We start from the raw sequence: 2,845 nt of genomic DNA on the forward strand, positions 1-2,845 counted from the left end.
GAAACCACTTTCTTTGCTCATCTTTAAAAAGCAGCTCCTCATCTGTTCAAGTTTTCCCATGAAATTGCAGCAATTCAATCACACCTTCAGGTTCCACTTCTAATTCTAGCTCTCTTGCTATTTCCACTACATCTGCAGTGACTTCCTCCACTGAAGTCTTGAACCCCTCAAAGTCATCCATGACGGTTGGAATCAATTTCTTCCAAACTGCTGTTAATGTTATATTTTGACCTCCTCCCATGAATTACAAATGTTCTTAATGGCATCTAGAACAGTGAATCCTTTCCAGAAGGTTTTTAATTTGCTATGCCTTCATCTAACCAAGGAATCATTGTCTATGGAAACTATAGCTTTATGAAATGTATTTCTTAAATATTAAGACTTGAAAGTTGAAATTACTCCTTGATCCATGAGCTGCAGAATGAATGTTGTGTTAGCAGGCATGAAAACTACATTCATCTCCTTGTACATCTCCGTCAGGGTTATTGGGTGACTAGGTGCATTGTCACTGAGCAGTCATATTTTGAAAAGAATCTTTTGTTCTGAACAATGGGTCTCAAGAGTGGGCTTAATATATTTAGTAAACCATGCTATGCTGTAAACGGATGTGCTGTCACCTAGGCTTTGTTGTTCCATTTATAGAGCACAGGCAGAGTAGATTTAGCACCATTCTTAACAGCCCTAGGATTATTGAAATGGTAAGTCAGCACTGGCTTCAACTTAAAGTCACCAGGTACGTTAGTCCCTAACAAGAGAGGCAGGCTGTTCTTTGACACTTTGAAACCAGGCATTGACTTCCTCTCTTCTAGGATGAAAGTCCTAGATGGCGTCTTCTTCCCCAGAAGCCTGTTTTGTCTAAATTGAAAATCCATTATTTAGTGCAACCACCTTCATCAATGCTTTTATAGCTGGATCTTCTGGATAACTTGCTGCAGCTTCTCCATCAGCACTTGCTGCTTCACCTTGCATTTCTATGTTATGGAAATGACTGTGCTCCTTAAGCCTCATGAACCAACCTCTCCTAGCTTCAAACTTATCTTCTGCAGCTTCCTCATCTTTCTCAGCCTTCATGGAATTGAAGACAGTTAGAGCCTTCTCTGGATTAGTTTTGGCTTAAGGGAATGTTGTGGCTGGTTTGATCTTCTACCCACACCACTCAGACCTTCTCCGTATCAGCAAAAGGCTGTTCTACTTTCTTATCATTCATGTGCTCACTGGAGTAGCACTTTTAATTTTCTTCAAGAACTTTTCCTTTGCATTCACAACTTGGCTAACTCTCTGGTGCAAGAGCCCACCTCAGCTTTTGACATGCCTTCCTCGCCAAGCTGCACCATTCCCAGCCTCTGCTTCAAGGTGACAGACTTGCAACCCTTCCTTTCCCTTGAACACTCAGAGGCCATTGTAGGTTATTAACTGGCCTAATTGCAATATTGTTGTGTCTCAGGGAATAGGGAGGCCTGAGGAGAGGGAGAAAGATGTGGGAAAGGCCAAGTGGTGGAGCACAGAACCCACACAACATTTATCAATGAAGTTCACTGTCTTATATGGGCGTGGCTTGTGTTACCTCAAAACAATCACAATAGTGACATCAAAGATCACCGGTCTCAGCTCACCATAGCAGATATAATAATAATGGAAAACTTTGAAATATTGCAAAAATTCCTAACATGTGACACAGGAATGAAGTGAGCATATGCTGCTGGAAAAATGGCGCTGAGAGACTTGCTTGACACAGAGTTGGCCACAAACGTTCGATTTGTAAGACATGCAATATCTGCGAAGCATAATGAAGCAAATTGCAATAAAATGAGGTATGCCTGTATATATACAAATATTCCAAAATCTGAAAAAATCCAAAGTTCAAAACATATCAAGTCCCAGGCATTTCAGATAAGGGATACTCAATCTGTGTGTGTATGAATTTTGAGGGTGTTGTTTATTTTTATTTTGTAAAGACAAGGTCTTGCTCTGTCACCCAGGCTGGAGATCAGTAACACGATCCTAGTTCACTGCTGCCTTGAACTCCGACTCAAGGAATCCTCCCTCCTACCTCAGCCTCCCAAGTAGGTAGGACTCCCAAGTAGGTGGCGTATACCACCATGCCTGGCTAATTTATTTTATTTTTTCTAAAGACTAGGACTCTCTGTGTTGCCAAGGTTGATCTTGAACTTCTGGCATCAAGTGATCCTCCCTTCTCAGCTCCCCAAGTGTGTGTGGTTTTTTAAAATCCCCTTTTGCAGGTGAGGCAACTGAGGAAAGGCTGAGGACACACAGGTCGTGAGCGAGCAGGGAGGAGGTGGGGGGCTGCCTACCTCAGGGACACATAGAAAGTCCTGCCCCAGCTCCCTAGATGAGTGTGGCCTGAGCCAAGGGAGGGAAAGGAAGGCTGAACAGAAGGGGGTAAAAGGAGGGAGGTTTCAGGGGCAGACTTGGGAGCACTGAAGTACAGGGGGAGGGAGAGGAAGGAATCTAGAACAATTTCTAAGTTTCTGGTGTGGACAACTGAGAGATCATGGCATTCCCGGAGGTGGGCGGGGAGGAAGGAAGAAGGCGCAGGTGAAAGAAAACAAGCCCAGGCATTGCTGTGGGACACGGCAGAAGAGGACACTTGCCCCAGACCAGGAGCATGGTGCCATGAGTAGGTACTAGGAAAGGCCCCGAGGGTGCCGTGTGTTTTTAAATGGGCCTTGCAGCCGGGCGCAGTGGCTTACACCTGTAATCCCAGCACTTTGGGAGGCCAAGGCATGTGGATCACCTGAGGTCAGGAGTTCGAGACCAGCCTGGCCAACATGGTGAAACCCTGTCTCTACTGAAATACAAAATTTAGCCAGGCTTGGTGGTGTGC

The sequence above is a fragment of the Mandrillus leucophaeus genome, unplaced genomic scaffold (genome assembly GCF_000951045.1).
Source record: "Mandrillus leucophaeus isolate KB7577 unplaced genomic scaffold, Mleu.le_1.0 Scaffold36, whole genome shotgun sequence".
Taxonomy (NCBI): domain Eukaryota; kingdom Metazoa; phylum Chordata; class Mammalia; order Primates; family Cercopithecidae; genus Mandrillus; species Mandrillus leucophaeus.